We start from the raw sequence: 20,869 nt of genomic DNA, 5'->3' as shown, positions 1-20,869 counted from the left end.
TTCCAGAGAAGCTGAACACCTTCTTCGCCCGCTTTGAGGATAACACAGTGCCACCGACGTGGCCCGCTACCAAGGACTGTGGGCTCTCCTTCTCCGTGGCCAACTTGAGTAAGACTTTTAAGCGTGTTAACCCTTGCAAGGCTGCCGGCCCAGACCGCATCCCAAGCCGCGTCCTCAGAGCATGTGCAGACCAGCTGGCTGGAGTGTTTACGGACATATTCAAACTCTCCCTATCCCAGTCGGCTGTCCCCACTTCCTTCAAGATGTCCACCATTGTTCCTGTACCCAAGAAAGCAAAGGTAACTGAACTAAATGACTATCGTCCCGTAGCACTCAATTATGTCATCATGAAGTGCTTTGAGAGACTAGTCAAGGATCATATCACCTCTACCTTACCTGACACCCTAGACCCACTTAAATTTACTTACCGCCCCAATAGATCCACAGATGATGCAATCGCCATCGCACTGCCCTATAACATCTGGACAAGAGGAATACCTACATAAGAATGCTGTTCATTAACTATAGCTCAACATTCAACACCATAGTACCCTCCAAGCTCATTATTAAGCTTGGGGCCCCCAGGTTTGAAAGTAGGAAACAACACCTCCACTTCACTGATCCTCAACACAGGGGCCCCAAAAGGGTGTGTGCTCAGCCCCCTCTTATACTCCATGTTCACACATGACTGTGTGGCCATGCACACCTCCAACTCAATCATCAAGTTTGCAGACAACACAACAGTAGTAGGACTGATTACCAACAATGACGAGACAGCCTAAAGGGAGGAGGTGTTGGCCCTGGGAGGGTGGTGCCAGGAAAATAACCTCTCACGTAACGTCAACAAAACAAAGCTGATTGTGGAATTTAGGAAACAGCAGTGGGAGCACCCCCTATCCACATTGACGGGACCGCAGTGGAGAAGGTGGAAAGCTTCAAGTTCCTCGGCATACACGTCACTGACAAACTGAATTGGTCCACCCACACAGACATTGCGCCTCTTCAACCTCAGGAGGCTGAACAGATTTGGCTTGATACCTAAAACCCTCACAAACCTTTACAGTTGCATCCTGTCGGGCTGTATCATCACCTGGTACGGCAACTGCACCGCATGCAACCGCAGGGCTCTTCAGAGGGTGGTGCGGTCTGCCCAACGCATCACCAGGGGCAAACTACCTGCCCTACAGCACCAGATGTCACAGGAAGGCCATGATAATCAAAGACAACAACCACCCGAGTCACTGCCTGTTCACCCTGCTATCATCCAGATGGCGAAGTCAGTACATGTGCATCAAAGCTGGGACCGGGAGACTGAAAAACAGCTTCTATCTCAAGGCCATCAGACTGTTGAATACTGTAGCCATCAGTAGCACCTTAGAGGCTGCTGCCCTATTTACATAGACTTGAAATCCCTGGCCACTTTAATAATGTTTACATATTGCATTACTCATCTCATATGTATATACTGTATTCTATTCTATTATGCTGTATCTTAGTCTATGCCGCTCTGACATTGCTTGTCCAAATATTTATTTATTATTAATTCAATTCCTTTACTTTAGATTTCTGTGTATTGTTTGTATTGTTAGATATTACTGCACTGTTGTAGCTCAATACACAAGCATTTCACTACACCCGCAATAACATCTGCCGAACACGTGTATGTGACCAATAACATTTGGTTTTAACCAATTCCCTGATCCTCTGTCCTCTCACTCACACCTGCCACCAGAGGGCAAAGCAGACCATCATATTAAACTCGATACGTTTTCAAGATAATATGGTAGTACAACAATAACTTTGACTGAGCTTCAATGTCATATCAGTATGTCAACTATGGCATTGGATTGGCAGTTTCATGTAAAAGTGTAACATTAAAGATTTTTTGAAAGGACATTCTACTCCAAAATGTAATTATGTTCATTTCCTTTAGAACTCTTCTGAAAATCGAGGACAGTTTCCTTTTATCTCATGACCTCAATGACATCACCAACCAATTATATATGAACCCTAAAAATAATTTAGCTAGCGTAAAGTTACTGTATAATAATTATTACATACAGTGCCTTGCGAAAGTATTCGGCCCCCTTGAATTTTGTGACCTTTTGCCACATTTCAGGCTTCAAACATAAAGATATAAAACTGTAATTTTTTGTGAAGAATCAACAACAAGTGGGACACAATCATGAAGTGGAACGACATTTATTGGATATTTCAAACTTTTTTAACAAATCAAAAACTGAAAAATTGGGCGTGCAAAATTATTCAGCCCCTTTACTTTCAGTGCAGCAAACTCTCTCCAGAAGTTCAGTGAGGATCTCTGAATGATCCAATGTTGACCTAAATGACTAATGATGATAAATACAATCCACCTGTGTGTAATCAAGTCTCCGTATAAATGCACCTGCACTGTGATAGTCTCAGAGGTCTGTTAAAAGCGCAGAGAGCATCATGAAGAACAAGGAACACACCAGGCAGGTCCGAGATACTGTTGTGAAGAAGTTTAAAGCCGGATTTGGATACAAAAAGATTTCCCAAGCTTTAAACATCCCAAGGAGCACTGTGCAAGCGATAATATTGAAATGGAAGGAGTATCAGACCACTGCAAATCTACCAAGACCTGGCCGTCCCTCTAAACTTTCAGCTCATACAAGAAGAAGACTGATCAGAGATGCAGCCAAGAGGCCCATGATCACTCTGGATGAACTGCAGAGATCTACAGCTGAGGTGGGAGACTCTGTCCATAGGACAACAATCAGTCGTATATTGCACAAATCTGGCCTTTATGGAAGAGTGGCAAGAAGAAAGCCATTTCTTAAAGATATCCATAAAAAGTGTTGTTTAAAGTTTGCCACAAGCCACCTGGGAGACACACCAAACATGTGGAAGAAGGTGCTCTGGTCAGATGAAACCAAAATTGAACTTTTTGGCAACAATGCGAAACGTTATGTTTGGCGTAAAAGCAACACAGCTCATCAACCACAACACACCATTCACACTGTCAAACATGGTGGTGGCAGCATCATGGTTTGGGCCTGCTTTTCTTCAGCAGGGACAGGGAAGATGGTTAAAATTGATGGGAAGATGGATGGAGCCAAATACAGGACCATTCTGGAAGAAAACCTGATGGAGTCTGCAAAAGACCTGAGACTGGGACGGAGATTTGTCTTCCAACAAGACAATAATCCAAAACATAAAGCAAAATCTACAATGGAATGGTTCAAAAATAAACATATCCAGGTGTTAGAATGGCCAAGTCAAAGTCCAGACCTGAATCCAATCGAGAATCTGTGGAAAGAACTGAAAACTGCTGTTCACAAATGCTCTCCATCCAACCTCACTGAGCTCGAGCTGTTTTGCAAGGAGGAATGGGAAAAAATTCAGTCTCTCGATGTGCAAAACTGATAGAGACATACCCCAAGCGACTTACAGCTGTAATCGCAGCAAAAGGTGGCGCTACAAAGTATTAACTTAAGGGGGCTGAATAATTTTGCACGCCAAATTTTTCAGTTTTTGATTTGTTAAAAAAGTTTGAAATGTCCAATAAATGTCGTTCCACTTCATGATTGTGTCCCACTTGTTGTTGATTCTTCACAAAAAATACAGTTTTATATCTTTATGTTTGAAGCCTGAAATGTGGCAAAAGGTCGCAAAGTTCAAGGGGGCCGAATACTTTCGCAAGGCACTGTACATCTACATTTGTAGGATCTTAATTTGAGCCAGTTTGCTACAGCAGGAAAATAATCCTGCAGCAACAGGAAATGTAAATTATTATGTTGATTATAATCATCCTGCAGCAACAGGACATTTAGATTATTATGTGGATTATAATTCATGGACATTTTTGTAAGGGTTGATGATTTTGGGCACTAGAGTCCTCTATTTCTATGGTTGGCTGCACTTCCAGGATTACAAACTAGCTAGCTAGTTACCTGGGAGGTTTCGTGGAAGATCTGATGAGAATCTGAGGAAGATATGTAACTTGTTATAACTTGTCGCTCTGAACTTGTCACTCTGAACTTGGCGCCAACAATTTAGCAGCGGCTATGTGCCACTGTTAAAGGAATATAAGGGAAACACTGATCAGTACAGCAACAACACATGCCTTCCTCTGGTTCGCGTTTTGTCTGAAGAGGCCTGCTACATATGTGGCATATCATGATGGTGTCACACATCATGTAGGACTAGTCAACCATGATTATGAGGATTCCTCTGGGAGAGCATATGGCCTCCACCCAGAAAAAGCCATGATTATGAGGATTCCTCTGGGAGAGCATATGGCCTCCACCCAGAAAAAGCCATGATTATGAGGATTTCTCTGGGAGAGCATATGGCCTCCACCCAGAAAAAGCCATGACTATGAGGATTTCTCTGGGAGAGCATATGGCCTCCACCCAGAAAAAGCCATGATTATGAGGATTCCTCTGGGAGAGCATATGGCCTCCACCCAGAAAAAGCCATGATTATGAGGATTCCTCTGGGAGAGCATATGGCCTCCACCCAGAAAAAGCCATGACTATGAGGATTCCTCTGGGAGAGCATATGGCCTCCACCCAGAAAAAGCCATGATTATGAGGATTCCTCTGGGAGAGCATATGGCCTCCACCCAGAAAAAGCCATGACTATGAGGATTCCTCTGGGAGAGCATATGGCCTCCACCCAGAAAAAGCCATGACTATGAGGATTCCTCTGGGAGAGCATATGGCCTCCACCCAGAAAAAGCCATGACTATGAGGATTCCTCTGGGAGAGCATATGGCCTCCACCCAGAAAAAGCCATGATTATGAGGATTCCTCTGGGAGAGCATATGGCCTCCACCCAGAAAAAGCCATGATTATGAGGATTCCTCTGGGAGAGCATATGGCCTCCACCCAGAAAAAGCCATGATTATGAGGATTCCTCTGGGAGAGCATATGGCCTCCACCCAGAAAAAGCCATGATTATGAGGATTCCTCTGGGAGAGCATATGGCCTCCACCCAGAAAAAGCCATGATTATGAGGATTCCTCTGGGAGAGCATATGGCCTCCACCCAGAAAAAGCCATGATTATGAGGATTCCTCTGGGAGAGCATATGGCCTCCACCCAGAAAAAGCCATGATTATGAGGATTCCTCTGGGAGAGCATATGGCCTCCACCCAGAAAAAGCCATGATTATGAGGATTCCTCTGGGAGAGCATATGGCCTCCACCCAGAAAAAGCCATGATTATGAGGATTCCTCTGGGAGAGCATATGGCCTCCACCCAGAAAAAGCCATGATTATGAGGATTCCTCTGGGAGAGCATATGGCCTCCACCCAGAAAAAGCCATGATTATGAGGATTCCTCTGGGAGAGCATATGGCCTCCACCCAGAAAAAGCCATGATTATGAGGATTCCTCTGGGAGAGCATATGGCCTCCACCCAGAAAAAGATGAACCCACTTCCAAGACTGAGTCATGTGTCACTTCTATTTATCTGTTATTCTGTGAAAAAGGGGAGGAGGACATTTAGAAAGAGTTTAAAAAGGTAGAATGCTCAGAATGTCTGTGATTTGGGTTTACTGCTACCTTCAGGTGTCCCCAGACCAGACAACAGACTGAGAAAGGGGAAGGGAGACTGAGAAAGGGAGAGATAGAGATAGAGAGATAGATAGAGATACACAGAGAGATAAATAGAGAGATACATAGATGGACGGACGGACGGACGGACGGACGGACGGACGGACGGACGGACGGACGGACGGACAGACAGACAGACAGACAGACAGACAGACAGACAGACAGACAGACAGACAGACAGACAGACAGACAGACAGACAGACAGACAGACAGATAGATAGATAGATAGATAGATAGATAGATAGATAGATAGATAGATAGATAGATAGATAGATAGATAGATAGGAGGTGAGAAAGAAAGATACAGTGAGAGAAAGAGAAATGACAGGAGATTCACTACACCTGACCACACCTGGTACACAATGCAGTAGTGATTAGTAAAAGAACCAGGGACATTAGATGACACATCAGCCATGCATCTATGCTTGCATGCTGTGGGCCTCGTTCCCTGGTGATACACAAATCATATCAAAGGACTCGTTTCTTCTTTTATCTTATTGGCACAGGGCCATCCGTACGTTCGTAAACACAGGTGTGCTGTATGCAAATAAAGTGTCCTGAAGTGCCATTCTGGGTTCTGGTTAGTTCCAGCCCAGACAGATGGTGAGCTGCAGAAGAGCACTGTCAATTATAGATGAACATGCACTGTGCCATGTGGCAACAGACGTGGCAACATACAACACAGACAGAGATAGAGACAGAGACAAAGACAGAGAGAGACAGAGACAAAGACAGAGAGAGACAGAGACAAAGACAAAGACAGAGACAGGGAGAGGTGAACAACAGTCAATTATTCAATCAGTGGCATTACGATCCCCATGTATTTTTATAAATGGGCATCATGTATATAAAAAAAAACATTTTAAGGCTGTGTGTGTGTTTAGTGGAAGAGCTGGTTGTATGTAAGGTTTTCTGAGAACACACACCAGACAGGCAGGCAGACACACGCGCTGGAGACCATATCAGTGTACTCTGTGGCACAGGAGCTTTTCATCATCATGGTCCATTTGCTACAATGACACGCGCCATTTACACTCCCTGCATGGCCAGACAAGGACCTCCTCACTCCTCAGCTGTCTGGATAAGACCAAAACACTGTCCCAACCAGCAAATCTCAAACAATCTCACAAATGAATAGACAACCCAATCCCCCAAACGAACACACTCGGTCTATAGAAAAAACATCCCAAAACCACAGATTCAAAACTATAAGAAAACATAAGACTTTCCCAACTAATTTACAAAACCTCCAAACATTATCCAAACGAACAATCCAAACCCCAAACCCTGTCAAAACAAACCTTCTGACTCCAAACCAAAACACTCCCCCAAGTTCCTACAGAAAACCAAACTGCCCAACAGTTCAAAAACACAATTTTTTAAAATTATCTTCAAATAAACAGACACAACATAACACTGCTACAACAAAGTCATACATACAACTTACAGCTAGGCCTAAATCTCACAAATAAACCTGGTGATTAGGGATAGGTGCCTTAAGGTTGTTGGTTTGACTTATCTTTTAGATGGTTACCTGAGAAGTATATTGTTGGTATGAAATGACAGAGAAGGAGGAGTGAGAGAGGATGGAGAGGAATGAGACTGGGAAGCTAGAATTAGTCTGGGAGGCTCTGTTAGGAAACAGTGAGAAGAGAATTCCATTAAGTTGGCTCCACACCTGGCAGTGGCTACTGTGCAATTATCCTGTTAACAACTAATCCGCTTCATGTGTGGGTAATGGGCCGGGTGTCCATTTGTCCGTCTGAGATGATTCATTATGTCAAGGCCCAGACCAGCCGGGATAATCATATCTCTTTGGAGTCAACACATAACCTTATGGACATGTGTGTGTGTACTGAAATCATCTGTCCATAGATCAGATTAGTCAGTGCAATGTGTAGACTTCTTCATAGCCTAACTGTGACAGAGGTCAACTTCACGCCTGTGACACCTGCTGTGCCTAGAGCAGAGGAAACACTACAGCAGGTTGTTTGTCTTTGTTGTTCTCTGTCTCTGTATGGCCTGAGACGGAGTAAAAGCCTTGTGCTCATGAGTTTTGAACACGTAACAGTGGTTAGCTGTCCTTCTGTGCAAACAGCCCATTAATTAGGATTCTATGACTGTGTCATTCCATGCTTTAGTCTAACTGGGTATCTACCCTGGGCTCTCTCTGGCCTTGGCTCTGTTTACAGCTTTTTCAGTTCACAGTTCACAGTCAGTTCACACACACACACACACACACGCGCGCGCACGCACACGCAAACACACGCAAACACACACACACACACACACACACACACACACACACACACACACACACACACACACACACACACACACACACACACACACACACACACACACACACACACACATAATCTTAATTTGAGCCAGTTTGCTGTAGCAGGAAAATAATCCTGTAGAAACACAAAATGTGAATTATTAGGTGGATTATAAATAATGGACATTTTTTTGTAGGGGTTGATACATTTTTCGTTAGGACACACACACACCCCACACACAAAAAAAGCACACATACACAGCATAAACATGAATATGCAAGGACCTGTCAAATCTAATCAGGCACTGACCCAAAGGATAAATGACAGTCAATTTGACCATAGGAAGAAAGGAGAGCAGCAGTGCAGTGTGAATTAAGCTGTCTACCAGAAGGGAGCCTCCATGAAGGAAACATTCCATATGGTACCATGTTCTTACCTAATCGGCGTTGAAAAACCCATAAAGTTTTCCTTAAGCATTTAACCAACTGAAGGTGGTGCACATTGTATTATTTACATGCAAAGGGCCACGTTTGCACGGCAAATTAAAAGCATAATCTGGAAGATTTCCTGCTGTTCTTTGGTTATTTTTATTTCAATGAATGATATAACCATTGATTCTTGTATATAATGTATTATTCCTCATGAGTTTAATATAACTGTCTTCTTACTCCATCACAACACAACATATAAGGTTGTAGGCCTTATTTACTTCAGTAAACAAACAATGTATTGCTGGAAATTGTTTTAAACTACTATGCATGCAATAGATTGTCAGTACTTGCATTCAAAGCCCCACTATGAATACGAGAGTGGTTACATTTCCTAAACCCCATCTCTCAGCTTCCTACCAAACCAAGTGAGGGTCTGCTGTTGGGCTGAAACACATACTCAGGATTGTGGCTTTAATGCACTCTGCTACTGGTAAAGGGACATTATCATAGTAGTCTAATTTTTCAGGGACATTATGCACTTAATGCCATTAATTACTTTTAACACAAAAGGTAAACAACAACCTAAATCTCCAAAATTCACACAAAGTAGATTATAGGCAAGATTTCAGTAGATTATTGATCAATTGGCCTGATGATCTGTCAATTTCTGTGATCTCGAGCATACACCTGCAGATTAGGATTAGGTTATATGTAGCCTATTATCATATCTGAATACTTGTGGGGGAAAAAAACAGTGATGGAGAATTAAATGAGGCTATCCAATAATGCGCTGTGGCAAACCCAACAGTAGATTTATTAACCGAAAGTGTCCATAGCGCGTGTTAATACATATGCAAACAATTTAACATATACACGAACTGCAGTTTGTAAAATGGACACGACAAGTAAATGTGTACCGTTTAGGTGAGATCCGGACCACGCGTCCTTCCAGTTGACACCACATTGGTTATTGACTAATGGTCCGAGAGAGTTGGCGAAGTGGAAAACTCTCAATATTGGTTTACATGGAAAAGTTATGTTTTCATATTCAATTCAAATTAACTTCCACGTCACAAAAAATGTATATTATATCAGTTAGCCATGTCCGTTTGAATTAAACAACAATCATTTTAAAAAACGATGGGAAGAAAAAAAATATATGCAAAAACCGCTCCGTCCTAACCGCGCTTTAAACAAGACAGACAACGCGAAGTTTGATAAAATAAAAAATAAATATCCATGCATATTCGGTCAAGATCTCATCCTCCTGACGTTGTTCTTCATATTCCATGAAAAGAGGAACTCTAACTTATTTAAATTGAAGTCGACATACACAGTATCGATGTCTCTATAACGACTGGCAGCGAAGCGCTGCGGTCCGTTTATGCTACGTTGGGATCAACAAAGTTTGTCAAATTCTTCCCAGTTCTCAAAAACTCCGCCTGTAGCCTAAACGCGAATAGCTTCTGGTTGCTTTTGGAGCGGAGGAGAGGGAGGACAAGACGGGGCGAGCGAGTTTTTTGAAAGGGGTAAAGGACAGAGCGGGAAAGAAAGCACAGAAGAAACAACAGGACGAGGAACATCTGTGAGAGGGCTTTCAAATGCCAAGTTTTCTCAATACAAAATGTATAGCCCCAAACAGCCTAACTGCTGGTTATTAGGGATAAAGAAAAACAGCATTATAGATTTAATATATACATTTAAGCAATGATTTACCTTTACCTCAGCTTTCCTTTCCCTGGGAAATCATGAGGTTAAACTGGGTTAAGGTTCATAACTCACCTACTGTCTAGGCCTACTGTCTAATACATATAACACATCATAACATACCTATACGTACTGTACCTAATCACAATTTGAGGTAATTGGATGAGGTGGGACATATTGGGTGCGGATGAGTATGAGTCAGGTTAACTAGTGCATATAACACATAATAACCTACCTGTAAATACTGTACCTAATCAGAATTTGAGGTGTTTGGATGACTTTGGACAGCTATCTTCTGATTGTTTGAAGATAGCTGACATATACCAGACCGCATGTCTAGTATACTAGGCTACTGTGTAGGTCTTTAGGCCAACGTTTGAGGTTTGGCCGACTCGACAACAAACTGGTGAAGATGAAACCATGTCTGAGAGCTGAGACCTAGGCTACTGTGAAGACAGTGGAGTTATGACAGACAGTTCATCTAGATGGGTCTTCGCGTCAGCTGAGTATGTAGCCTATGTTCTTTTAACCTTGGAGAACAGCACGTCCACTGAGTCAGTCCACCTTGAAGTTTGCTGTTGAAAAGGAAACCATAAATTGGTAGATGAGCAGAGGAAGGCTTTACCTTTTCCCTGTGTCTGCGTCTCTCACACTCTCTTTCTTTACCAAGGTAGTGGTTTCCATCTCACTAAAACCTTTTTTCCATGAATGTTTAAAAAGATGAAAGGATAAGGAAAAGAATGGAGACAAAAGAGAGGAGGCTTGTGTTACAACCCTGCCCCTGTGAGACTGCTCATGAAAGACTTTTGGGATGGGAGAGATGGGGACAGAAAAGGAGACAGAGGGGGAGAATGAAAAGAACTTTTCAAACTCCAACTGCTAAATGGGTCAGTTGTGTATAGTGGAACTAGCTCAAATGCAGAACTCACTCAAAGATGGGGGTACTTACCACTGTCAATACAGTCAGACCTAAAGGGATGTTGATAGATAGCACTCTGTGACTGACTGCTACTGTTTTCCTCCCAACACTCACATGCACACAGCCGCACACACTCCATCAAATACACTCAGTCTCTCTCACACATACAGGAGCAGCCCTGAAATAAGATTTGGATGTTATTACCTCTTCATATCCTCACCCTCTTTGCTGTTCTTCCCCGGTGTCTCCCTCTTGGCATTCCTCCCTCTCAGCATTTAGTGTCAGTCATTGGCAGTCCTTGGAACCCTCCCACCATTCTCTCTGTTTTTTTGTCTGAACTTGTTCTGTGCACACTTAGATATTTCTGCCCGAGGTTACATCAGTGAGAGAGGGAGAGCAAGAGAGAGTTAGCAAGGTATTGACAGAGATGACAGTCAAACAAAGACAGTGAGAGTAAGGTTAACACACAAATGTAGGGACAAAAGTTATTTCTCTCTCTCTCTCTCTCTCTCTCTCTCTCTCTCTCTCTCTCTCTCTCAGAACCACATCAATAGGCACAGATATAGCTTCTTCTTCCTTTTTTTTACACCCTTTCACCTGGAGCATTTTTCTGTCACATGAAACACACATCACATTATCCAAACATTCTCTGCTAATAGATGTAGAGACCGTGCTGCTTAAATACATGCCACATTTTAAAATGCACACACAGACACATGAAATGTCATAAATAAATAAATGACTCTCGTGATCCATTGGTCTTTCATTCATCTCGTGTACATGTGTCACGTTCTGACCTTACTTCCTTTTTATGTCTTTATTTTAGTTGGTCAGGGCGTGAGTTGGGGTGGGCATTCAATGTTGTTTTTCTATGTTTTGTTCTGTTATATTTCTATGTGTTTGGCCTCGTATAGTTCTCAATCAGAGGCAGGTGTCAGCCGTTGTCTCTGATTGGGAGCCATATTTAGGTAGCCTGTTTTCTATTGTGTTTTGTGGGTGGTTGTATCCTGCGTTAGTGTTTTCACCATACGGGATTGTTTCGGTTGTTTGTTTGTACTTTTGTTATTTTGTTCAGTGTTCTGTTGATTTATTAAATATATCATTATGGACACTTACCACGCTGCACATTGGTCTGATCCTTGCTACTCCTCCTCTGAAGAAGAGGGATTCCGTTACAACATGTAGCTAATTGGCATCAATAATTAACAAAAAAACATAACAATGCAATCATGTTATTGCAATTTGCACCAATCCAATAACCTCCAAAAACAGAAACATTTTAAACTGGAAATGCACCAACATCATCTGATACACGTTCCCACACCCCTAAGCTGTGCCTATCTAATTCCAAATAAACCCTAATGTTTCAGATTCAACCAATCAGTCTATCTTTCTCTTCCTCACACAAAATGTCATCAAACATGGATTTATTACTATAGCAATGAATATCCCGTCAATTTTACCTCAGCAAAATATCAGTGTAATTGTGGCAATTATTGCAAATAGCCGAGCTGTCAGGGTGGAGGTTACACAGTCTGATTGCCCCCCACCAGAGACCAGGGGCATGAAGGCAGATGCATCAGACTTAACTTCAATTATTGAACTCACCCTTTCCCCCAGGCTGTGTCAATCTTTCATTAACTCTCATTCCTTCTCCCCCTACTCTCTCTAACCCGCCCACTATATTTTAATGGCTCTCTGCCTCTCTCTTTCCATGTCTCTCTCCCTTCATATCATGTCTCTCTCCCCTCTCACTTTGTCCACTTTATCTCCTCACATCTCACTATTCCCCCTTTCTCCTTCATTCACATTCTCTCCTCAACTCTCACTCTCTTACTACATCTAAACTCTCTCTTCATGAACCTCACCATCCCCCGTTCCTCCTCTTTTTCAGACTTGGGTACGAAGAGCGGCCACATGTGTTTCCAATTTCAGGCGTAATGCTCCACTCACCGCAATCTGACCCAATTAGCCTGCGACTCCTGGAAACGCCCCAGTCACCCTCACCGGCCACGGTGGCACGGAGGTAAAGGGTCGGCTCACTGAGGGGATGGGGGATACTATCTCATGATGAATGTGTGACTGGCTCTGTCTGGGTGGAGGTAGGGAGGAGAGAGGGGGAGCATCTCACCTCGCCCCCCAGCAGTAAGTGAGCTCTGCTACACAGACGTCCGACCATAATGCAGACATATCTGAGGAATAATCACTCAAGCCTGAAATTGAATTTCACAGGAAAGGGAGGGTCAGAGAGGCTGTGTGATGGGGTTCCATAGCAGACCAGACATAGCCTACACACTAACACACCAGTGGTGGTCGATGAAGTTTAACATTAGAGAGGACGACTTCTTTTTTTTAATGAGCATGGCCTTATTTCTATTACAGAATATTGAATGACTGTCTGTCATTCATATTCCATCCACCCAGTTCAGTGTAACAGTGATAGGTTTAGGTTTACTGCATGATACTGAAATTTGCCCTATACCCATCATGAGGTTGCTACAACCCAGCCTACAAATGAACGTTTATAACAGCTGCACAGGTCAAGAGACATATTGGAGTAATCAAGGTGACAGACAGTGACACATTCAATACAGCCTTGCACACTTTAGCTGATCTAGGGTGTAGTCATTAGTCCAAACGGTTTTCAAAACGTTACGTTTTGCAACTAAAACGAGAGTTTCTATTGGACAAATTCAGGTAGGTCCATCACCGTTTTGTTGCGTTTGCTTCCGTTTAAGAAATGTTTTGCAACAGAATTGGCGGAATTAATACACCCCTGATCACACAGTTCACTTTCATAGCAACCATACAAACAGCATCATCACATCTACGTGCTCTCCTCCTCTCACATTTCCCTTCCCTTGTGGACAAAACCTCTCCACGTCAAACCTTCATACCATAATCACTGCACACAACATACAAAGTTGTCACCATATTAGCTAATGTCATAGTCAACATAGCTACTATCAATCCAATCCATGTGTACAATCATGCAGTAGTGTACAGCAATCAGTTTAGCAGTTACACCAGTGGCTTACCTTGAATTGTAAGTGTTGGATAGCCTTAGCCAGCTAGATTCATTAATATAGTTCCTCTATGTATACAACAAAATACAACAACATTTCTCTCCCTCTCTTTGTCTCTGCTCTTTCTCCTTCATTTTTGAATAAATTAATTTGTTCAAAACTGTTCAACTATAGTCTTTCTCCTCTTTGAGTCAACTACTCATCACATTTTATGCACTGCAGTGCTATTGTTAACTGTAGCTTATGCAATCTTTCTCTGATCCTTTGTTTGGATGGACAACATGTCAGTTCATGCTGCAAGAGCTCTGATAGGTTGGATGATGTCCTCCGGAAGTAGTCATAATTACTGTGTAAGTCTATGAAAGGGGGTGAAAAGGCTACCGCAGACCTTCAATGCAAAACAGTGTGTTTTAATCAGTTATTTGTTAACATTTAGTATAGCTTTATCTAAAAAGGATAACTTTTTTAATGTTTCACTATTTTCATTTTTATGAAATTCACAGAGTCCTCCCCTTTCTCCTCCGAGGAGCCGCCACTGAAACACACACACACACACACACACACACACACACACACACACACACACACACACACACACACACACACACACACACACACACACACACACACACACACACACGCATGCACACACACACACACACACACACACACACACACACAAACTCATTAAAACATTTATACACATACTCACTCATAAAAACATTTAACACAGCCATTCGAACACACAGAAAGTCTATATCCTGTATGTGATACTCACCTTTGGGAGAAAGTGTGGGAGAGCGAGAGAGCTAGGGGAATTTAAAAAAATCTGAGGAGTTAGATGTAAGGAATGTCTTAATTATGGGAACAGAGGACTAACTTCAGTTTAATCCTTAATGAGAAACAGGTTTGAATGGGAGAGAAACTAGAGCTGTGGGGAGAGAGGGCTCTGCATTACATTCATTTTCTGGCAATCCACGCAACAGATGTAGGATCTTAATTTGAGACAGTTTGCCACAGCAGGAAAATAATCCTGCAGGAACAGAAAATGGGAAATATTATGTGGCTTATTATTAATGTACATTTTGTAGGGGTTAATATACACTGCTCAAAAAAATAAAGGAAACACTAAAATAACACATCCTAGATCTGAATGAATGAAATATTCTTATTAAATACTTTTTTCTTTACATAGTTGAATGTGCTGACAACAAAATCACACAAAAATCATCAATGGAAATCAAATGTATCAACCCATGGATTTGGAGTCACACTCAAAATGAAAGTGGAAAACCACACTACAGGCTGATCCAACGTTGATGTAATGTCCTTAAAACAAGTCAAAATGAGGCTCAGTAGTGTGTGTGGCCTCCACGTGCCTGTATGACCTCCCTACAACGCCTGGGCATGCTCCTGATGAGATGGCGGATGGTCTCCTGAGGGATCTCCTCCCAGACCTGGACTAAAGCATCCGCCAACTCCTGGACAGTCTGTGGTGCAATGGAGCGAGACATGATGTCCCAGATGTGCTCAATTGGATTCAGGTCTGGGGAACGGGCGGGCCAGTCCATAGCATCAATGCCTTCCTCTTGCAGGAACTGCTGACACACTCCAGCCACATGAGGTCTAGCATTGTCTTGCATTAGGAGGAACCCAGGGCCAACCGCACCAGCATATGGTCTCACAAGGGGTCTGAGGATCTCATCTCGGTACCTAATGGCAGTCAGGCTACCTCTGGCAAGCACATGGAGGGCTGTGCTGCCCCCAAAATAAATGGCACCCCACACCATGACTGACCCACCGCCAAACCGGTCATGCTGGAGGATGTTGCAGGCAGCAGAATGTTCTCCACGGTGTCTCCAGACTCTGTCACGTCTGTCACATGTGCTCAATGTGAACCTGCTTTCATCTGTGAAGAGCAAATGGTGCCAGTGGCGAATTTGCCAATCTTGGTGTTCTCTGGCAAATGCCAAACGTCCTGCACGGTGTTGGGCTGTAAGCACAACCCCCACCTGTGGACGTTGGGCCCTCATACCACCCTCATGGAGTCTGTTTCTGACCGTTTGAGCAGACACATGCACATTTGTGGCCTGCTGGAGGTCATTTTGCAGGGCTCTGGCAGTGCCCCTCCTGCTCCTCCTTGCACAAAGGCGGAGGTAGCGGTCCTGCTGCTGGCTTGTTGCCCTCCTACGGCCTCCTCCATATCTCCTGATGTACTGGCCTGTCTCCTGGTAGCGCCTCCATGCTCTGGACACTACGCTGACAGACACAGCAAACCTTCTTGCCACAGCTCGCATTTATGTGCCATCCTGGATGAGCTGCACTACCTGAGCCACTTGTGTGGCTTGTAGACTCCATCTCATGCTACCACTAGAGTGAAAGCACCACCAGCATTCAAAAGTGACCAAAACATCAACCAGGAAGCATAGGGAACTGAGAAGTGGTCTGTGGTCACCACCTGCAGAACCACTCCTTTATTGGGGGTGTCTTGCTAATTGCCTATAATTTCCACCTGTTGTCTATTCCATTTGCACAACAGCATGTGAAATTTATTGTCAATCAGTGTTGCTTCCTAAGTGGACAGTTTGATTTCACAGAAGTGTGATTGACTTGGAGTTACATTGTGTTGTTTAAGTGTTTTTTATTTTTTTGAGCAGTGTATTTTTCGTAAGTCAAAATCAAGTGTGAAATTTCTAAGTGGAAATTACAAACTTCAGAAGTCTTTTTAAACCTCAAATACACTACGAGTTCTCCTGCAACAGGGTGATCAAATTAAGATCCTAGATCTGTATATGCTGTAGTTGACAGTTGATTCTCACTCATAACGGTATCAATGCAAAATATGATGTCTCTTCATGTTTGTACCTCGATTCTATCTCTCCCTTATGCTTCTCCGTTATACGTACATCTCCGGCCTTTTCTCTCCATCCCCTTATCCATCTGTCTTTTCTCCCTCTCTCTTTCTGCCAGAGGAACATTGTTACACATTGTAAACTTTACTCACCGAACGACACCCGGCAGTATAGGGTTTCACAGGCAGACTTTGTATGTGAACCGCTCTGGCAATTAGTAGAGGATAGACTTACAGCGTACCCACTGCACAAAGGAAGGACAGGCCCAATTCCACAAGCCTCTGTCCCTGTTCTGTTCCTCTGCCCCTTTCCATCTGTCAGTCCCACAGGACAGGGTGTGTGTGTGTGTGTGTGTGTGTGTGTGTGTGTGTGTGTGTGTGTGTGTGTGTGTGTGTGTGTGTGTGTGTGTGTGTGTGTGTGTGTGTGTGTGTGTATGTGTGTATGTATGTATGAATGTCTGTGTGTGTGTGCATGTGTGTTTGTGTAGACGGTTCATGTGTGCGTGTGTTTGTGTGTGTTGTAGGAGGTTTGTGCGTGTATCTTTGCATGTGGCAGAGGATTTGTGTGTCCCTGTGTCAGAAGGTGTGTCAGCCATGTGACATTGCATGTACGTGTGTATGCATACAGAGCAGAGGTCAGGGGTTTCTGTGATGCGCTTACTTACATCACCCTGTCATTATCCTTATCCCTTGTACCTTGTTACACTGTCATTGTCACGGACTAGTTATTATGTCACACAAGACAGAATGTAGCACACACTGCTTTAATAACGCTGACATAGTGCTTGGTTGACATAGTGCTTGGTTGACATAGTGCTTGGTTGACATAGTGCTTGGTTGACATAGTGCTTGGTTGACATAGTGCTTGCTCTGTTCAGTAACACTACTGACATCATGGCTATTTCACTTTAATTGCATAGTAATATCTCTGAGTGTTTTGTTAAATAACACAATAGGGACTGTTCCTTATTCCATTTCTGTAATAAAATGCTAGTACGCAATTACATAACTGTTGCTGTATCATTAATTTGAGCGTTATTATAGATATTATTGTACATCTGATGCTCAAATGCAAACCTCACTTCTATTCGTGATTGGAGTATGGTGTAACTGATCCTGATCTGTTGTTCAGGGCAACTTCTATCTTCTACGTACCTACTAGCGAAGGTAGAATCAATGTTCCCCTGCCCTTTATCGCCCCCAAGTGGAAGGGTGGAGTTACACCTGGATGCATCAGAAGTCAAGAGTTAGCCATTGATTGACATCACTAATGAGTATGAGGTAACTCTGCATCTTAATAATCTCTCCTTCCTCCAGAAGTGTGCACTTGTTCACGTCCCTCCATGGATTTATAAGGAAATGACTGGTATATGGAAACTCCTTCCCTCATTACTTTTAAATTTGTCGGGAGTCGTGATCAAGTGCACACTTCAAGTGGAAGGAGAGAATATTGGGACGAAACCTCACTCCCACTCTCTTTCAACTGTCTCTTACTGCTAGCTCATTTCTCTCTCTAAATCTCTCTCTCACTTTGTCTCCCTCCCTCCACAGCCTGCTCTCACTCTCTATGGTAATGATTATAGTGACAATACACATTTATTTGTGTATTATCAGCCCAAAGTTCTTTCCAAATGAGCACTTAAAAGAACCAAAACAAGGGAAAGCTAGTGGCTGTAATACAGCTGATCAGGAGCAAGTAGTCTATCACTAGACGCTGACCTTGAGGAACAACTCAACTTAGGAATTCTGCGAGGGAGTAGAAAAGAAGCATAAAGAGAACTAGAAATAGAGAGAGTGAAGGAGAGAGAGTAAAGAGCAAGCGAGGGGACTCAGAGATCCGAGCTGTTTTATTAATCTGTCTCAGATGACGCAAGGACTGGGATTTTGCCTATTCTTTGTCTCTCTCTCTACCGCTCCATCCTTTCCTCCCTTCATTGTGTCTCTCCCGATGCCTTGCTCTGGTTGGATGGGAGACGACACACAGCAGGTAGGACTGACTTTACCTCCCTTCTCTTCGTTCCTTCTATCCCCTAACCTATCCTCCCTCTGATCTTTCTCATCTTCTGAGTGATGTTCTGGACATTTCTTTCATGTTCATCTCAAATCCTCCCCCACCCATGTGCATAGGATTCACCAGGAATGTAGTTGTACTACCATTGTCAGTGCTATTTTTCATTCACTGAATTGCTATGAATTTGGAGTCCATGTGCTCATGTCACTTTCGCTCTGTTTCTCTCAGTCAGAATGTGCTGCACATTGACTGTCTTTATATCCTGGTATGCTACCAGTTTGTCTATGGTGATGTGTGTAATAGGTGTAGGTGTGTGTATATAGGTGTAGGTGTGTGTGTATATCGTTCATCTTCATTCAATCTTATGGAATGTTCTGTACCATCATTTTTTTCCACTGGAGTGTAGTCAGTGGTAGTGGTTCCATATTAACAGTGCTATGGAACCTCAGAAACAGCTGACTATATGACTATTCACATTCCAATGAAGTGCTTTCCCAGCTGTTGAGTGAGAACAAGAGAGAACCAAGACCGAGTTTGCATTTGGAGAAAAAAAATTGAGAATATTCAAAGGATATTTTTGGCAGAAGGAGAGGATGGATATACTGTTCTGGATGATTGGGAAGAATAAAACTAGGTTCTGCTGGAGGAATTGCATTCCAATGACAGATCGAAAGGAAAGAGGAAAGAGAGAGTATGAAGGAGGATTTATAAATAGCAGAGCTTTAGAAGGGTGAAGAGAGCAGATGTGATAGACAGTCTGTGCTTAAAGAGTTCAAACAACAGATTAATACAGTTAGATTACAGTCCGAGAGAGAGGAATGCTGCCACACACACACACACACACACACACACACACACACACACACACACACACACACACACACACACACACACACACACACACACACACACACACACACACACACACACACACACACACACACACACACACACACACACACAAACACACACACACACACACACATACACAGATGCACGCACACACACTGATGAACAGTCAATGAAAAGCTCTCTATTTCTTCTCTCTGTCATGGTCTATTGACTCTAGAGTTTGTCACTGAGGTTAAAGTGGAGTTTTTCTACTGATCGACGACCAAATCTGATTAACGTTGAGCCTGAGACAGAGAGTTGATACACTACATACAAACCCACTACATCCATTTTCTCTATATGGTCGGAATATGCCCTTAGCACGTGTGTGTGGGCGTATGTGCATATTCTGAATGAGTAAACTCCTTGAACCTAGAATTAAAATTTCTGAGGTGAGATTATGTGTGATGCCTGCCTGCATGCCTGTGTGGGCATGTGTGTGTGCTGCACACACTATTCAGTGTATGTGTGTATTTTTTCAATTTTATTTATTTTGTATTACTGCACTGTTGGAGCTAGAAACACAAGCAAACTTTATTTGTCACATGCGCCGAATACAACAAGTGTAGACCTTACCGTGAAATGCTGATTTATAAGCCCTTAACCAACAGAGCTGTTCAAGAAGAGTTAAGAAAATATTTCCCAAATAAACTAAAGTAAAAAAACAATCAAAAGTAACACAATAACATAACAATAACGAGGCTATATACAGGGGGAACCAGTACCGAGTCAGTGTGCGGGGGTACATGTTAGTCGAGGTCATTTGTACATGTAGGTAGGGGTGAACTGACTATGCATAGATAATAAACAGCGAGTAGCGAGTAATTGTTCAGCAGTCTTATGGCTTGGGGATAGAAGCAGTTAAGGAGCCTTTTGGACCTAGACTTGGAGCTCCAGTATCGCTTGCAGTGCTGTAGCAGAGAAAACAGTCTATGACTTGGGTGACTGGAGTCTTTGACAATTTTATGGTCTTTCCTCTGTCACCGCCAATTATATATGTCATGGATTGCAGGAAGCTTGGTCCCAGCGATGTACTGGGCCGTACGCACTACCCTCTGTAGCGCCTTACAATCAGATGCAGAGCAGTTGCCATACCAGGCGGTGATGCAACCAGTGCTCTCGATGGTGCAGCTGTAGAACTTTTTGAGGATCT

At 43.1% G+C, this 20,869-nt stretch overlaps 1 protein-coding gene across 1 annotated transcript in view; it reads right to left on the bottom strand.

The window, feature by feature from the left end:
* LOC135553817 (uncharacterized) overlaps positions 1-9,812 on the bottom strand; it is a 15,960-nt gene extending 6,148 nt beyond the window's left edge. The window contains exon 1 of the mRNA XM_064985754.1: positions 9,229-9,812. The gene's annotated coding sequence lies outside the window, so the exon portion shown is untranslated. The remainder of the gene's footprint in view (positions 1-9,228) is intronic.
* Between the last annotated feature and the right edge of the window lie 11,057 nt (positions 9,813-20,869).

Source organism: Oncorhynchus masou, chromosome 14 (assembly GCF_036934945.1).
Source record: "Oncorhynchus masou masou isolate Uvic2021 chromosome 14, UVic_Omas_1.1, whole genome shotgun sequence".
NCBI lineage: Eukaryota > Metazoa > Chordata > Actinopteri > Salmoniformes > Salmonidae > Oncorhynchus > Oncorhynchus masou.
This window is presented reverse-complemented; position numbering and strand designations above follow the sequence as displayed.